We start from the raw sequence: 16,296 nt of genomic DNA, 5'->3' as shown, positions 1-16,296 counted from the left end.
ACCTGAGAGGGGCTGGAAGGCAGGCGGCGGCTCTGAGCGCGGTGGGGTGCCAGGGGCCAGCGGCAGGTGCGGCTTGCGGTGCGGCTGGGGCCGGGGGCTAAAGGAGAGGGCAGGCAGGGAAAAAAAGAAACAACAAAAAGCCTACAGCACCCGGTATTCCCAGGCGGTCTCCCATCCAAGTACTAACCGGGCCCGACCCTGCTTAGCTTCCGAGATCAGACGAGATCGGGCGCGTTCAGGGTGGTATGGCCGTAGACGGAGGCGGCGGCCGCCAGGCGCCCTAAGAGCCCTGCGCTGCGCCTGCCTTTCGCTCTGACCCGCCGGTCGGGCCAGCCGGCGGCCGCAGCTCTCCAGCTCTCCACGGAGCGCGCGCTGCACTTGAGCTGCACCACCCGCGACCGGACTCCCGGCGGCCCGGTGGCCGGCCCACGCCGCCCCGCCCCCCGCCCCCCGTCACCCCCGGCCAACGCTCGGCCGGCCCGGCCCAGCCCGGCCCGGGGGACCACAGGGCTTCCGGGACCGGGAGCAGCCGGGCCGGGTGTGCCTGCCGGGGGGTGTAGGGGGGAGGGTGGAGTGAGGGGCGCGGAGGTCTTGGCGCTCTCCCACCCTGGGACCCTCCAGGCACCACCCGGCTCGGGGGCCGCCGCCCCTCCCCCACCCCCTCGCCCACCTCCCCAAGGCGTTCGCTGCCCAGGGCCTCGGGGCCCGCTGGGGCCCGCGGTCCTCTGAGCCTCCTGCGGGCCTAGGCGCAGCCCAGCCGTGGCCCTGAGCGCCCATCCTGCCCGGCACCTGCGCGGTGCCCAAACCCACCTGCAGCCACCAGCGCCGGCGACCAGAGCTCGTCAGCCCCGCCCCTTCGCCCTACCGAGGCCCCCCCCTCCCCTTGCCCCCACGCCGCCCTCCAAGCACAGGACCTTGCTGAGGGTGCAGACGAGCGACATGCAGCCACACGGACAGGCACACAGACACACTCGCAGGCACCCACGCCAAGCGAGACAGCCGGCCGGCGCAAGCTCGTCAGCCAGGGCCACAGCCACAGCACCCACCCGTGAGAGGCCGGGGCCAGAGGAAGGGACGGCAGGCCGGGGGTCAGGAGAGACAGAGACGGACAGAGATGAAGGTTCAGAGACAGGCTCCCAAGACGGCGAGAGGGCAGATGCAGATGCAGATGCAGATGCAGATGCAGACAGACAGACAGACAGACACGAGCGCGCAGGCACACCCAGGGAGCGAGAGCCAGAGAGAGGGAGACACAGAGCGACCGACAGAGAGACGGAAAGCGGGAGACGGACAGGGGACAGGGGATGGCATCCCATCCGAGACGGACACTCTGGCACAGACCGTCACACACCGCAGAGAGCGGCCCGTGCGCAAGGGAGGGGGCGTCAGCCTTGGGCCGGGCGAGCCCCGGCTGGACGCGGTGCCCTGGGGCTGGCAATCACCCGTGGGGACCCCAAGACTTCCTCGCAGCCGAGGTCTCAAAGGTCCCCTTCGGCTTGGCTCCCTGAGGCGAGACCCAGCCCCCGCCCCCAGGCCAGAGGGTGAGTGTGGGAGAGAGTGTGCGTGTGAGTGTGTCGGTGGGCGACGGTGGGGTCGGGTCGACTGGGGGGGGCCGGGTGGATACCCACAGCGGAGGGGGGCGGGTGTGGCGGCCGGGGCTTTGGAAGCCTGTGTGGTCCTCTTGCTGTCTCTCTCTCTCCCTCTTTCTCCGTCTCCCTTACTTGTGGTTTCCGGCTCTTGACCTGTCTGGGCTGCGGGGGGTGTGTCTGTGTCTGGGGGGGCGGGCGTGAGGGTGTGTGTGTGTGTGTGTGTGTGTGTGTGTGTGTGTGTGTGCGTGTGTGTGTGCGGTGCGCCCGCGCCTGCGGGAGACCGCGACGTTGCCTGCCAGGATGCGTCTGGGGGTGGGGCTGGGGCCCCGGCCCCGCCCAGAATTGCCTGAGGCCCGCCAAGGGAGCCCCAGACAGAGACCCCCGCGCCCGCGCCCCCGCCCCCGCCGTTCCTCTGGTTTCCTGGACGCCGAAAGCCGAGGGGCTCGCGGGCCGCGCGGAGGCAACCCAGGTGTGCAGCGGGAGTCGGGGCCCCGGCCACCCAACCTGAGAGGGGCTGGAAGGCAGGCGGCGGCTCTGAGCGCGGTGGGGTGCCAGGGGCCAGCGGCAGGTGCGGCTTGCGGTGCGGCTGGGGCCGGGGGCTAAAGGAGAGGGCAGGCAGGGAAAAAAAGAAACCACAAAAAGCCTACAGCACCCGGTATTCCCAGGCGGTCTCCCATCCAAGTACTAACCGGGCCCGACCCTGCTTAGCTTCCGAGATCAGACGAGATCGGGCGCGTTCAGGGTGGTATGGCCGTAGACGGAGGCGGCGGCCGCCAGGCGCCCTAAGAGCCCTGCGCTGCACCTGCCTTTCGCTCTGACCCGCCGGTCGGGCCAGCCGGCGGCCGCAGCTCTCCAGCTCTCCACGGAGCGCGCGCTGCACTTGAGCTGCACCACCCGCGACCGGACTCCCGGCGGCCCGGTGGCCGGCCCACGCCGCCCCGCCCCCCGCCCCCCGTCACCCCCGGCCAACGCTCGGCCGGCCCGGCCCAGCCCGGCCCGGGGGACCACAGGGCTTCCGGGACCGGGAGCAGCCGGGCCGGGTGTGCCTGCCGGGGGGTGTAGGGGGGAGGGTGGAGTGAGGGGCGCGGAGGTCTTGGCGCTCTCCCACCCTGGGACCCTCCAGGCACCACCCGGCTCGGGGGCCGCCGCCCCTCCCCCACCCCCTCGCCCACCTCCCCAAGGCGTTCGCTGCCCAGGGCCTCGGGGCCCGCTGGGGCCCGCGGTCCTCTGAGCCTCCTGCGGGCCTAGGCGCAGCCCAGCCGTGGCCCTGAGCGCCCATCCTGCCCGGCACCTGCGCGGTGCCCAAACCCACCTGCAGCCACCAGCGCCGGCGACCAGAGCTCGTCAGCCCCGCCCCTTCGCCCTACCGAGGCCCCCCCCTCCCCTTGCCCCCACGCCGCCCTCCAAGCACAGGACCTTGCTGAGGGTGCAGACGAGCGACATGCAGCCACACGGACAGGCACACAGACACACTCGCAGGCACCCACGCCAAGCGAGACAGCCGGCCGGCGCAAGCTCGTCAGCCAGGGCCACAGCCACAGCACCCACCCGTGAGAGGCCGGGGCCAGAGGAAGGGACGGCAGGCCGGGGGTCAGGAGAGACAGAGACGGACAGAGATGAAGGTTCAGAGACAGGCTCCCAAGACGGCGAGAGGGCAGATGCAGATGCAGATGCAGATGCAGATGCAGACAGACAGACAGACAGACACGAGCGCGCAGGCACACCCAGGGAGCGAGAGCCAGAGAGAGGGAGACACAGAGCGACCGACAGAGAGACGGAAAGCGGGAGACGGACAGGGGACAGGGGATGGCATCCCATCCGAGACGGACACTCTGGCACAGACCGTCACACACCGCAGAGAGCGGCCCGTGCGCAAGGGAGGGGGCGTCAGCCTTGGGCCGGGCGAGCCCCGGCTGGACGCGGTGCCCTGGGGCTGGCAATCACCCGTGGGGACCCCAAGACTTCCTCGCAGCCGAGGTCTCAAAGGTCCCCTTCGGCTTGGCTCCCTGAGGCGAGACCCAGCCCCCGCCCCCAGGCCAGAGGGTGAGTGTGGGAGAGAGTGTGCGTGTGAGTGTGTCGGTGGGCGACGGTGGGGTCGGGTCGACTGGGGGGGGCCAGGTGGATACCCACAGCGGAGGGGGGCGGGTGTGGCGGCCGGGGCTTTGGAAGCCTGTGTGGTCCTCTTGCTGTCTCTCTCTCTCCCTCTTTCTCCGTCTCCCTTACTTGTGGTTTCCGGCTCTTGACCTGTCTGGGCTGCGGGGGGTGTGTCTGTGTCTGGGGGGGCGGGCGTGAGGGTGTGTGTGTGTGTGTGTGTGTGTGTGTGTGTGTGTGTGCGTGTGTGTGTGCGGTGCGCCCGCGCCTGCGGGAGACCGCGACGTTGCCTGCCAGGATGCGTCTGGGGGTGGGGCTGGGGCCCCGGCCCCGCCCAGAATTGCCTGAGGCCCGCCAAGGGAGCCCCAGACAGAGACCCCCGCGCCCGCGCCCCCGCCCCCGCCGTTCCTCTGGTTTCCTGGACGCCGAAAGCCGAGGGGCTCGCGGGCCGCGCGGAGGCAACCCAGGTGTGCAGCGGGAGTCGGGGCCCCGGCCACCCAACCTGAGAGGGGCTGGAAGGCAGGCGGCGGCTCTGAGCGCGGTGGGGTGCCAGGGGCCAGCGGCAGGTGCGGCTTGCGGTGCGGCTGGGGCCGGGGGCTAAAGGAGAGGGCAGGCAGGGAAAAAAAGAAACCACAAAAAGCCTACAGCACCCGGTATTCCCAGGCGGTCTCCCATCCAAGTACTAACCGGGCCCGACCCTGCTTAGCTTCCGAGATCAGACGAGATCGGGCGCGTTCAGGGTGGTATGGCCGTAGACGGAGGCGGCGGCCGCCAGGCGCCCTAAGAGCCCTGCGCTGCGCCTGCCTTTCGCTCTGACCCGCCGGTCGGGCCAGCCGGCGGCCGCAGCTCTCCAGCTCTCCACGGAGCGCGCGCTGCACTTGAGCTGCACCACCCGCGACCGGACTCCCGGCGGCCCGGTGGCCGGCCCACGCCGCCCCGCCCCCCGCCCCCCGTCACCCCCGGCCAACGCTCGGCCGGCCCGGCCCAGCCCGGCCCGGGGGACCACAGGGCTTCCGGGACCGGGAGCAGCCGGGCCGGGTGTGCCTGCCGGGGGGTGTAGGGGGGAGGGTGGAGTGAGGGGCGCGGAGGTCTTGGCGCTCTCCCACCCTGGGACCCTCCAGGCACCACCCGGCTCGGGGGCCGCCGCCCCTCCCCCACCCCCTCGCCCACCTCCCCAAGGCGTTCGCTGCCCAGGGCCTCGGGGCCCGCTGGGGCCCGCGGTCCTCTGAGCCTCCTGCGGGCCTAGGCGCAGCCCAGCCGTGGCCCTGAGCGCCCATCCTGCCCGGCACCTGCGCGGTGCCCAAACCCACCTGCAGCCACCAGCGCCGGCGACCAGAGCTCGTCAGCCCCGCCCCTTCGCCCTACCGAGGCCCCCCCCTCCCCTTGCCCCCACGCCGCCCTCCAAGCACAGGACCTTGCTGAGGGTGCAGACGAGCGACATGCAGCCACACGGACAGGCACACAGACACACTCGCAGGCACCCACGCCAAGCGAGACAGCCGGCCGGCGCAAGCTCGTCAGCCAGGGCCACAGCCACAGCACCCACCCGTGAGAGGCCGGGGCCAGAGGAAGGGACGGCAGGCCGGGGGTCAGGAGAGACAGAGACGGACAGAGATGAAGGTTCAGAGACAGGCTCCCAAGACGGCGAGAGGGCAGATGCAGATGCAGATGCAGATGCAGATGCAGACAGACAGACAGACAGACACGAGCGCGCAGGCACACCCAGGGAGCGAGAGCCAGAGAGAGGGAGACACAGAGCGACCGACAGAGAGACGGAAAGCGGGAGACGGACAGGGGACAGGGGATGGCATCCCATCCGAGACGGACACTCTGGCACAGACCGTCACACACCGCAGAGAGCGGCCCGTGCGCAAGGGAGGGGGCGTCAGCCTTGGGCCGGGCGAGCCCCGGCTGGACGCGGTGCCCTGGGGCTGGCAATCACCCGTGGGGACCCCAAGACTTCCTCGCAGCCGAGGTCTCAAAGGTCCCCTTCGGCTTGGCTCCCTGAGGCGAGACCCAGCCCCCGCCCCCAGGCCAGAGGGTGAGTGTGGGAGAGAGTGTGCGTGTGAGTGTGTCGGTGGGCGACGGTGGGGTCGGGTCGACTGGGGGGGCCGGGTGGATACCCACAGCGGAGGGGGGCGGGTGTGGCGGCCGGGGCTTTGGAAGCCTGTGTGGTCCTCTTGCTGTCTCTCTCTCTCCCTCTATCTCCGTCTCCCTTACTTGTGGTTTCCGGCTCTTGACCTGTCTGGGCTGCGGGGGGTGTGTCTGTGTCTGGGGGGGCGGGCGTGAGGGTGTGTGTGTGTGTGTGTGTGTGTGTGTGTGTGTGCGTGTGTGTGTGCGGTGCGCCCGCGCCTGCGGGAGACCGCGACGTTGCCTGCCAGGATGCGTCTGGGGGTGGGGCTGGGGCCCCGGCCCCGCCCAGAATTGCCTGAGGCCCGCCAAGGGAGCCCCAGACAGAGACCCCCGCGCCCGCGCCCCCGCCCCCGCCGTTCCTCTGGTTTCCTGGACGCCGAAAGCCGAGGGGCTCGCGGGCCGCGCGGAGGCAACCCAGGTGTGCAGCGGGAGTCGGGGCCCCGGCCACCCAACCTGAGAGGGGCTGGAAGGCAGGCGGCGGCTCTGAGCGCGGTGGGGTGCCAGGGGCCAGCGGCAGGTGCGGCTTGCGGTGCGGCTGGGGCCGGGGGCTAAAGGAGAGGGCAGGCAGGGAAAAAAAGAAACAACAAAAAGCCTACAGCACCCGGTATTCCCAGGCGGTCTCCCATCCAAGTACTAACCGGGCCCGACCCTGCTTAGCTTCCGAGATCAGACGAGATCAGGCGCGTTCAGGGTGGTATGGCCGTAGACGGAGGCGGCGGCCGCCAGGCGCCCTAAGAGCCCTGCGCTGCGCCTGCCTTTCGCTCTGACCCGCCGGTCGGGCCAGCCGGCGGCCGCAGCTCTCCAGCTCTCCACGGAGCGCGCGCTGCACTTGAGCTGCACCACCCGCGACCGGACTCCCGGCGGCCCGGTGGCCGGCCCACGCCGCCCCGCCCCCCGCCCCCCGTCACCCCCGGCCAACGCTCGGCCGGCCCGGCCCAGCCCGGCCCGGGGGACCACAGGGCTTCCGGGACCGGGAGCAGCCGGGGCGGGAGTGCCTGCCGGGGGGTGTAGGGGGGAGGGTGGAGTGAGGGGCGCGGAGGTCTTGGCGCTCTCCCACCCTGGGACCCTCCAGGCACCACCCGGCTCGGGGGCCGCCGCCCCTCCCCCACCCCCTCGCCCACCTCCCCAAGGCGTTCGCTGCCCAGGGCCTCGGGGCCCGCTGGGGCCCGCGGTCCTCTGAGCCTCCTGCGGGCCTAGGCGCAGCCCAGCCGTGGCCCTGAGCGCCCATCCTGCCCGGCACCTGCGCGGTGCCCAAACCCACCTGCAGCCACCAGCGCCGGCGACCAGAGCTCGTCATCCCCGCCCCTTCGCCCTACCGAGCCCCCCCCCCCCCCCGCCCTTGCCCCCACGCCGCCCTCCAAGCACAGGACCTTGCTGAGGGTGCAGACGAGCGACATGCAGCCACACGGACAGGCACACAGACACACTCGCAGGCACCCACGCCAAGCGAGACAGCCGGCCGGCGCAAGCTCGTCAGCCAGGGCCACAGCCACAGCACCCACCCGTGAGAGGCCGGGGCCAGAGGAAGGGACGGCAGGCCGGGGGTCAGGAGAGACAGAGACGGAAAGAGATGAAGGTTCAGAGACAGGCTCCCAAGACGGCGAGAGGGCAGATGCAGATGCAGATGCAGATGCAGACAGACAGACAGACAGACAGACAGACACGAGCGCGCAGGCACACCCAGGGAGGGAGAGCCAGAGAGAGGGAGACACAGAGCGACCGACAGAGAGACGGAAAGCGGGAGACGGACAGGGGACAGGGGATGGCATCCCATCCGAGACGGACACTCTGGCACAGACCGTCACACACCGCAGAGAGCGGCCCGTGCGCAAGGGAGGGGGCGTCAGCCTTGGGCCGGGCGAGCCCCGGCTGGACGCGGTGCCCTGGGGCTGGCAGTCACCCGTGGGGACCCCAAGACTTCTTCGCAGCCGAGGTCTCAAAGGTCCCCTTCGGCTTGGCTCCCTGAGGCGAGACCCAGCCCCCGCCCCCAGGCCAGAGGGTGAGTGTGGGAGAGAGTGTGCGTGTGAGTGTGTCGGTGGGCGACGGTGGGGTCGGGTCGACTGGGGGGGGCCGGGTGGATACCCACAGCGGAGGGGGGCGGGTGTGGCGGCCGGGGCTTTGGAAGCCTGTGTGGTCCTCTTGCTGTCTCTCTCTCTCCCTCTTTCTCCGTCTCCCTTACTTGTGGTTTCCGGCTCTTGACCTGTCTGGGCTGCGGGGGGTGTGTCTGTGTCTGGGGGGGCGGGCGTGAGGGGGTGTGTGTGTGTGTGTGTGTGTGTGTGTGTGTGTGCGTGTGTGTGTGCGGTGCGCCCGCGCCTGCGGGAGACCGCGACGTTGCCTGCCAGGATGCGTCTGGGGGTGGGGCTGGGGCCCCGGCCCCGCCCAGAATTGCCTGAGGCCCGCCAAGGGAGCCCCAGACAGAGACCCCCGCGCCCGCGCCCCCGCCCCCGCCGTTCCTCTGGTTTCCTGGACGCCGAAAGCCGAGGGGCTCGCGGGCCGCGCGGAGGCAACCCAGGTGTGCAGCGGGAGTCGGGGCCCCGGCCACCCAACCTGAGAGGGGCTGGAAGGCAGGCGGCGGCTCTGAGCGCGGTGGGGTGCCAGGGGCCAGCGGCAGGTGCGGCTTGCGGTGCGGCTGGGGCCGGGGGCTAAAGGAGAGGGCAGGCAGGGAAAAAAAGAAACAACAAAAAGCCTACAGCACCCGGTATTCCCAAGCGGTCTCCCATCCAAGTACTAACCGGGCCCGACCCTGCTTAGCTTCCGAGATCAGACGAGATCGGGCGCGTTCAGGGTGGTATGGCCGTAGACGGAGGCGGCGGCCGCCAGGCGCCCTAAGAGCCCTGCGCTGCGCCTGCCTTTCGCTCTGACCCGCCGGTCGGGCCAGCCGGCGGCCGCAGCTCTCCAGCTCTCCACGGAGCGCGCGCTGCACTTGAGCTGCACCACCCGCGACCGGACTCCCGGCGGCCCGGTGGCCGGCCCACGCCGCCCCGCCCCCCGCCCCCCGTCACCCCCGGCCAACGCTCGGCCGGCCCGGCCCAGCCCGGCCCGGGGGACCACAGGGCTTCCGGGACCGGGAGCAGCCGGGGCGGGAGTGCCTGCCGGGGGGTGTAGGGGGGAGGGTGGAGTGAGGGGCGCGGAGGTCTTGGCGCTCTCCCACCCTGGGACCCTCCAGGCACCACCCGGCTCGGGGGCCGCCGCCCCTCCCCCACCCCCTCGCCCACCTCCCCAAGGCGTTCGCTGCCCAGGGCCTCGGGGCCCGCTGGGGCCCGCGGTCCTCTGAGCCTCCTGCGGGCCTAGGCGCAGCCCAGCCGTGGCCCTGAGCGCCCATCCTGCCCGGCACCTGCGCGGTGCCCAAACCCACCTGCAGCCACCAGCGCCGGCGACCAGAGCTCGTCAGCCCCGCCCCTTCGCCCTACCGAGGCCCCCCCCTCCCCTTGCCCCCACGCCGCCCTCCAAGCACAGGACCTTGCTGAGGGTGCAGACGAGCGACATGCAGCCACACGGACAGGCACACAGACACACTCGCAGGCACCCACGCCAAGCGAGACAGCCGGCCGGCGCAAGCTCGTCAGCCAGGGCCACAGCCACAGCACCCACCCGTGAGAGGCCGGGGCCAGAGGAAGGGACGGCAGGCCGGGGGTCAGGAGAGACAGAGACGGACAGAGATGAAGGTTCAGAGACAGGCTCCCAAGACGGCGAGAGGGCAGATGCAGATGCAGATGCAGATGCAGACAGACAGACAGACAGACACGAGCGCGCAGGCACACCCAGGGAGCGAGAGCCAGAGAGAGGGAGACACAGAGCGACCGACAGAGAGACGGAAAGCGGGAGACGGACAGGGGACAGGGGATGGCATCCCATCCGAGACGGACACTCTGGCACAGACCGTCACACACCGCAGAGAGCGGCCCGTGCGCAAGGGAGGGGGCGTCAGCCTTGGGCCGGGCGAGCCCCGGCTGGACGCGGTGCCCTGGGGCTGGCAATCACCCGTGGGGACCCCAAGACTTCCTCGCAGCCGAGGTCTCAAAGGTCCCCTTCGGCTTGGCTCCCTGAGGCGAGACCCAGCCCCCGCCCCCAGGCCAGAGGGTGAGTGTGGGAGAGAGTGTGCGTGTGAGTGTGTCGGTGGGCGACGGTGGGGTCGGGTCGACTGGGGGGGGCCGGGTGGATACCCACAGCGGAGGGGGGCGGGTGTGGCGGCCGGGGCTTTGGAAGCCTGTGTGGTCCTCTTGCTGTCTCTCTCTCTCCCTCTTTCTCCGTCTCCCTTACTTGTGGTTTCCGGCTCTTGACCTGTCTGGGCTGCGGGGGGTGTGTCTGTGTCTGGGGGGGCGGGCGTGAGGGGGTGTGTGTGTGTGTGTGTGTGTGTGTGTGTGTGTGCGTGTGTGTGTGCGGTGCGCCCGCGCCTGCGGGAGACCGCGACGTTGCCTGCCAGGATGCGTCTGGGGGTGGGGCTGGGGCCCCGGCCCCGCCCAGAATTGCCTGAGGCCCGCCAAGGGAGCCCCAGACAGAGACCCCCGCGCCCGCGCCCCCGCCCCCGCCGTTCCTCTGGTTTCCTGGACGCCGAAAGCCGAGGGGCTCGCGGGCCGCGCGGAGGCAACCCAGGTGTGCAGCGGGAGTCGGGGCCCCGGCCACCCAACCTGAGAGGGGCTGGAAGGCAGGCGGCGGCTCTGAGCGCGGTGGGGTGCCAGGGGCCAGCGGCAGGTGCGGCTTGCGGTGCGGCTGGGGCCGGGGGCTAAAGGAGAGGGCAGGCAGGGAAAAAAAGAAACCACAAAAAGCCTACAGCACCCGGTATTCCCAGGCGGTCTCCCATCCAAGTACTAACCGGGCCCGACCCTGCTTAGCTTCCGAGATCAGACGAGATCGGGCGCGTTCAGGGTGGTATGGCCGTAGACGGAGGCGGCGGCCGCCAGGCGCCCTAAGAGCCCTGCGCTGCGCCTGCCTTTCGCTCTGACCCGCCGGTCGGGCCAGCCGGCGGCCGCAGCTCTCCAGCTCTCCACGGAGCGCGCGCTGCACTTGAGCTGCACCACCCGCGACCGGACTCCCGGCGGCCCGGTGGCCGGCCCACGCCGCCCCGCCCCCCGCCCCCCGTCACCCCCGGCCAACGCTCGGCCGGCCCGGCCCAGCCCGGCCCGGGGGACCACAGGGCTTCCGGGACCGGGAGCAGCCGGGCCGGGTGTGCCTGCCGGGGGGTGTAGGGGGGAGGGTGGAGTGAGGGGCGCGGAGGTCTTGGCGCTCTCCCACCCTGGGACCCTCCAGGCACCACCCGGCTCGGGGGCCGCCGCCCCTCCCCCACCCCCTCGCCCACCTCCCCAAGGCGTTCGCTGCCCAGGGCCTCGGGGCCCGCTGGGGCCCGCGGTCCTCTGAGCCTCCTGCGGGCCTAGGCGCAGCCCAGCCGTGGCCCTGAGCGCCCATCCTGCCCGGCACCTGCGCGGTGCCCAAACCCACCTGCAGCCACCAGCGCCGGCGACCAGAGCTCGTCAGCCCCGCCCCTTCGCCCTACCGAGGCCCCCCCCTCCCCTTGCCCCCACGCCGCCCTCCAAGCACAGGACCTTGCTGAGGGTGCAGACGAGCGACATGCAGCCACACGGACAGGCACACAGACACACTCGCAGGCACCCACGCCAAGCGAGACAGCCGGCCGGCGCAAGCTCGTCAGCCAGGGCCACAGCCACAGCACCCACCCGTGAGAGGCCGGGGCCAGAGGAAGGGACGGCAGGCCGGGGGTCAGGAGAGACAGAGACGGACAGAGATGAAGGTTCAGAGACAGGCTCCCAAGACGGCGAGAGGGCAGATGCAGATGCAGATGCAGATGCAGATGCAGACAGACAGACAGACAGACACGAGCGCGCAGGCACACCCAGGGAGCGAGAGCCAGAGAGAGGGAGACACAGAGCGACCGACAGAGAGACGGAAAGCGGGAGACGGACAGGGGACAGGGGATGGCATCCCATCCGAGACGGACACTCTGGCACAGACCGTCACACACCGCAGAGAGCGGCCCGTGCGCAAGGGAGGGGGCGTCAGCCTTGGGCCGGGCGAGCCCCGGCTGGACGCGGTGCCCTGGGGCTGGCAATCACCCGTGGGGACCCCAAGACTTCCTCGCAGCCGAGGTCTCAAAGGTCCCCTTCGGCTTGGCTCCCTGAGGCGAGACCCAGCCCCCGCCCCCAGGCCAGAGGGTGAGTGTGGGAGAGAGTGTGCGTGTGAGTGTGTCGGTGGGCGACGGTGGGGTCGGGTCGACTGGGGGGGCCGGGTGGATACCCACAGCGGAGGGGGGCGGGTGTGGCGGCCGGGGCTTTGGAAGCCTGTGTGGTCCTCTTGCTGTCTCTCTCTCTCCCTCTTTCTCCGTCTCCCTTACTTGTGGTTTCCGGCTCTTGATGTCTGGGCTGCGGGGGGTGTGTCTGTGTCTGGGGGGGCGGGCGTGAGGGGGTGTGTGTGTGTGTGTGTGTGTGTGTGTGTGTGTGTGTGCGTGTGTGTGTGCGGTGCGCCCGCGCCTGCGGGAGACCGCGACGTTGCCTGCCAGGATGCGTCTGGGGGTGGGGCTGGGGCCCCGGCCCCGCCCAGAATTGCCTGAGGCCCGCCAAGGGAGCCCCAGACAGAGACCCCCGCGCCCGCGCCCCCGCCCCCGCCGTTCCTCTGGTTTCCTGGACGCCGAAAGCCGAGGGGCTCGCGGGCCGCGCGGAGGCAACCCAGGTGTGCAGCGGGAGTCGGGGCCCCGGCCACCCAACCTGAGAGGGGCTGGAAGGCAGGCGGCGGCTCTGAGCGCGGTGGGGTGCCAGGGGCCAGCGGCAGGTGCGGCTTGCGGTGCGGCTGGGGCCGGGGGCTAAAGGAGAGGGCAGGCAGGGAAAAAAAGAAACCACAAAAAGCCTACAGCACCCGGTATTCCCAGGCGGTCTCCCATCCAAGTACTAACCGGGCCCGACCCTGCTTAGCTTCCGAGATCAGACGAGATCGGGCGCGTTCAGGGTGGTATGGCCGTAGACGGAGGCGGCGGCCGCCAGGCGCCCTAAGAGCCCTGCGCTGCGCCTGCCTTTCGCTCTGACCCGCCGGTCGGGCCAGCCGGCGGCCGCAGCTCTCCAGCTCTCCACGGAGCGCGCGCTGCACTTGAGCTGCACCACCCGCGACCGGACTCCCGGCGGCCCGGTGGCCGGCCCACGCCGCCCCGCCCCCCGCCCCCCGTCACCCCCGGCCAACGCTCGGCCGGCCCGGCCCAGCCCGGCCCGGGGGACCACAGGGCTTCCGGGACCGGGAGCAGCCGGGCCGGGTGTGCCTGCCGGGGGGTGTAGGGGGGAGGGTGGAGTGAGGGGCGCGGAGGTCTTGGCGCTCTCCCACCCTGGGACCCTCCAGGCACCACCCGGCTCGGGGGCCGCCGCCCCTCCCCCACCCCCTCGCCCACCTCCCCAAGGCGTTCGCTGCCCAGGGCCTCGGGGCCCGCTGGGGCCCGCGGTCCTCTGAGCCTCCTGCGGGCCTAGGCGCAGCCCAGCCGTGGCCCTGAGCGCCCATCCTGCCCGGCACCTGCGCGGTGCCCAAACCCACCTGCAGCCACCAGCGCCGGCGACCAGAGCTCGTCAGCCCCGCCCCTTCGCCCTACCGAGGCCCCCCCCTCCCCTTGCCCCCACGCCGCCCTCCAAGCACAGGACCTTGCTGAGGGTGCAGACGAGCGACATGCAGCCACACGGACAGGCACACAGACACACTCGCAGGCACCCACGCCAAGCGAGACAGCCGGCCGGCGCAAGCTCGTCAGCCAGGGCCACAGCCACAGCACCCACCCGTGAGAGGCCGGGGCCAGAGGAAGGGACGGCAGGCCGGGGGTCAGGAGAGACAGAGACGGACAGAGATGAAGGTTCAGAGACAGGCTCCCAAGACGGCGAGAGGGCAGATGCAGATGCAGATGCAGATGCAGATGCAGACAGACAGACAGACAGACACGAGCGCGCAGGCACACCCAGGGAGCGAGAGCCAGAGAGAGGGAGACACAGAGCGACCGACAGAGAGACGGAAAGCGGGAGACGGACAGGGGACAGGGGATGGCATCCCATCCGAGACGGACACTCTGGCACAGACCGTCACACACCGCAGAGAGCGGCCCGTGCGCAAGGGAGGGGGCGTCAGCCTTGGGCCGGGCGAGCCCCGGCTGGACGCGGTGCCCTGGGGCTGGCAATCACCCGTGGGGACCCCAAGACTTCCTCGCAGCCGAGGTCTCAAAGGTCCCCTTCGGCTTGGCTCCCTGAGGCGAGACCCAGCCCCCGCCCCCAGGCCAGAGGGTGAGTGTGGGAGAGAGTGTGCGTGTGAGTGTGTCGGTGGGCGACGGTGGGGTCGGGTCGACTGGGGGGGCCGGGTGGATACCCACAGCGGAGGGGGGCGGGTGTGGCGGCCGGGGCTTTGGAAGCCTGTGTGGTCCTCTTGCTGTCTCTCTCTCTCCCTCTTTCTCCGTCTCCCTTACTTGTGGTTTCCGGCTCTTGACCTGTCTGGGCTGCGGGGGGTGTGTCTGTGTCTGGGGGGGCGGGCGTGAGGGGGTGTGTGTGTGTGTGTGTGTGTGTGTGTGTGTGTGTGTGCGTGTGTGTGTGCGGTGCGCCCGCGCCTGCGGGAGACCGCGACGTTGCCTGCCAGGATGCGTCTGGGGGTGGGGCTGGGGCCCCGGCCCCGCCCAGAATTGCCTGAGGCCCGCCAAGGGAGCCCCAGACAGAGACCCCCGCGCCCGCGCCCCCGCCCCCGCCGTTCCTCTGGTTTCCTGGACGCCGAAAGCCGAGGGGCTCGCGGGCCGCGCGGAGGCAACCCAGGTGTGCAGCGGGAGTCGGGGCCCCGGCCACCCAACCTGAGAGGGGCTGGAAGGCAGGCGGCGGCTCTGAGCGCGGTGGGGTGCCAGGGGCCAGCGGCAGGTGCGGCTTGCGGTGCGGCTGGGGCCGGGGGCTAAAGGAGAGGGCAGGCAGGGAAAAAAAGAAACAACAAAAAGCCTACAGCACCCGGTATTCCCAGGCGGTCTCCCATCCAAGTACTAACCGGGCCCGACCCTGCTTAGCTTCCGAGATCAGACGAGATCGGGCGCGTTCAGGGTGGTATGGCCGTAGACGGAGGCGGCGGCCGCCAGGCGCCCTAAGAGCCCTGCGCTGCGCCTGCCTTTCGCTCTGACCCGCCGGTCGGGCCAGCCGGCGGCCGCAGCTCTCCAGCTCTCCACGGAGCGCGCGCTGCACTTGAGCTGCACCACCCGCGACCGGACTCCCGGCGGCCCGGTGGCCGGCCCACGCCGCCCCGCCCCCCGCCCCCCGTCACCCCCGGCCAACGCTCGGCCGGCCCGGCCCAGCCCGGCCCGGGGGACCACAGGGCTTCCGGGACCGGGAGCAGCCGGGCCGGGTGTGCCTGCCGGGGGGTGTAGGGGGGAGGGTGGAGTGAGGGGCGCGGAGGTCTTGGCGCTCTCCCACCCTGGGACCCTCCAGGCACCACCCGGCTCGGGGGCCGCCGCCCCTCCCCCACCCCCTCGCCCACCTCCCCAAGGCGTTCGCTGCCCAGGGCCTCGGGGCCCGCTGGGGCCCGCGGTCCTCTGAGCCTCCTGCGGGCCTAGGCGCAGCCCAGCCGTGGCCCTGAGCGCCCATCCTGCCCGGCACCTGCGCGGTGCCCAAACCCACCTGCAGCCACCAGCGCCGGCGACCAGAGCTCGTCAGCCCCGCCCTTTCGCCCTACCGAGGCCCCCCCCTCCCCTTGCCCCCACGCCGCCCTCCAAGCACAGGACCTTGCTGAGGGTGCAGACGAGCGACATGCAGCCACACGGACAGGCACACAGACACACTCGCAGGCACCCACGCCAAGCGAGACAGCCGGCCGGCGCAAGCTCGTCAGCCAGGGCCACAGCCACAGCACCCACCCGTGAGAGGCCGGGGCCAGAGGAAGGGACGGCAGGCCGGGGGTCAGGAGAGACAGAGACGGACAGAGATGAAGGTTCAGAGACAGGCTCCCAAGACGGCGAGAGGGCAGATGCAGATGCAGATGCAGATGCAGATGCAGACAGACAGACAGACAGACACGAGCGCGCAGGCACACCCAGGGAGCGAGAGCCAGAGAGAGGGAGACACAGAGCGACCGACAGAGAGACGGAAAGCGGGAGACGGACAGGGGACAGGGGATGGCATCCCATCCGAGACGGACACTCTGGCACAGACCGTCACACACCGCAGAGAGCGGCCCGTGCGCAAGGGAGGGGGCGTCAGCCTTGGGCCGGGCGGCCCCGGCTGGACGCGGTGCCCTGGGGCTGGCAATCACCCGTGGGGACCCCAAGACTTCCTCGCAGCCGAGGTCTCAAAGGTCCCCTTCGGCTTGGCTCCCTGAGGCGAGACCCAGCCCCCGCCCCCAGGCCAGAGGGTGAGTGTGGGAGAGAGTGTGCGTGTGAGTGTGTCGGTGGGCGACGGTGGGGTCGGGTCGACTGGGGGGGCCGGGTGGATACCCACAGCGGAGGGGGGGCGGGTGTGGCGGCCGGGGCTTTGGAAGCCTGTGTGGTCCT

General features: G+C 71.5%; 8 non-coding genes across 8 annotated transcripts; all 8 read right to left on the bottom strand.

Moving 5' to 3' along the window:
* Window positions 1-138: 138 nt before the first annotated feature.
* LOC128071262 (5S ribosomal RNA) lies at window positions 139-257 on the bottom strand. Its single transcript, XR_008201801.1, has one exon. It is a non-coding gene; the product is annotated as a 5S ribosomal RNA (ribosomal RNA).
* Window positions 258-2,229: 1,972 nt separating this feature from the next.
* On the bottom strand, window positions 2,230-2,348 carry LOC128071261 (5S ribosomal RNA). Its single transcript, XR_008201800.1, has one exon. It is a non-coding gene; the product is annotated as a 5S ribosomal RNA (ribosomal RNA).
* A 1,970-nt stretch (window positions 2,349-4,318) lies between these two features.
* On the bottom strand, window positions 4,319-4,437 carry LOC128071260 (5S ribosomal RNA). The gene has a single exon (XR_008201799.1). It is a non-coding gene; the product is annotated as a 5S ribosomal RNA (ribosomal RNA).
* A 1,965-nt stretch (window positions 4,438-6,402) lies between these two features.
* On the bottom strand, window positions 6,403-6,521 carry LOC128071213 (5S ribosomal RNA). Its single transcript, XR_008201755.1, has one exon. It is a non-coding gene; the product is annotated as a 5S ribosomal RNA (ribosomal RNA).
* Window positions 6,522-8,496: 1,975 nt separating this feature from the next.
* LOC128071212 (5S ribosomal RNA) lies at window positions 8,497-8,615 on the bottom strand. The gene has a single exon (XR_008201754.1). It is a non-coding gene; the product is annotated as a 5S ribosomal RNA (ribosomal RNA).
* Window positions 8,616-10,577: 1,962 nt separating this feature from the next.
* On the bottom strand, window positions 10,578-10,696 carry LOC128071259 (5S ribosomal RNA). Its single transcript, XR_008201798.1, has one exon. It is a non-coding gene; the product is annotated as a 5S ribosomal RNA (ribosomal RNA).
* A 1,969-nt stretch (window positions 10,697-12,665) lies between these two features.
* LOC128071257 (5S ribosomal RNA) lies at window positions 12,666-12,784 on the bottom strand. Its single transcript, XR_008201796.1, has one exon. It is a non-coding gene; the product is annotated as a 5S ribosomal RNA (ribosomal RNA).
* A 1,971-nt stretch (window positions 12,785-14,755) lies between these two features.
* LOC128071256 (5S ribosomal RNA) lies at window positions 14,756-14,874 on the bottom strand. The gene has a single exon (XR_008201795.1). It is a non-coding gene; the product is annotated as a 5S ribosomal RNA (ribosomal RNA).
* Window positions 14,875-16,296: the final 1,422 nt, after the last annotated feature.

The sequence above is a fragment of the Budorcas taxicolor genome, unplaced genomic scaffold, assembly GCF_023091745.1.
Source record: "Budorcas taxicolor isolate Tak-1 unplaced genomic scaffold, Takin1.1 scaffold290, whole genome shotgun sequence".
Taxonomy (NCBI): Eukaryota; Metazoa; Chordata; class Mammalia; order Artiodactyla; family Bovidae; genus Budorcas; species Budorcas taxicolor.
Note: the sequence above shows the minus strand (reverse complement) of the source record. Positions and strands in the feature narration are given on the sequence as shown.